The sequence below is a fragment of the Plasmopara halstedii genome (genome assembly GCF_900000015.1).
Source record: "Plasmopara halstedii genome assembly, contig: Scaffold_2386, whole genome shotgun sequence".
Classification (NCBI taxonomy): Eukaryota; Oomycota; class Peronosporomycetes; order Peronosporales; family Peronosporaceae; genus Plasmopara; species Plasmopara halstedii.
In genome coordinates, this window is record NW_020189293.1 from 1959008 (window position 1) to 1959451 (window position 444).

Genomic DNA, 444 nt, shown 5'->3' on the forward strand with positions numbered 1-444 from the left:
ACAGATAAATATACATAACGTCAGTTCAGAATTCAAACGGAAGCGTTAATTAGCCTCGGGTTAAGCTATAATTACTCTCGGAGTAAGCGGATTGCGATCCGCTAAACTCGTACTTGTTCTGAGTATAGAACGAGAGATCGGTGACCTAACTTACGCCTCCTCAAAGCGCAAAGCTACGGCGGCCCCGCTGCACTTGGTAGCACTTGCAGTCAATCTTCACCTGATTTGTTTAGACTGATCCTCTGTGAGGATGGATCAATTTTCCTCTTTGATCCAGGGCATGCAGGACGGGCTTAAGAAGCTGATGTCCTTCTGGGCCCTGAGAGCGTGCAACACCTGGCTGCGCAAGGCCCTGAGGCAATCGTTGCGCGTCAAGATGAGTTTTTAAATTACGAAAACGCGCTGCTAGAGCACCTGCAGCAGAAGATGTCTGCTTCATTTGCG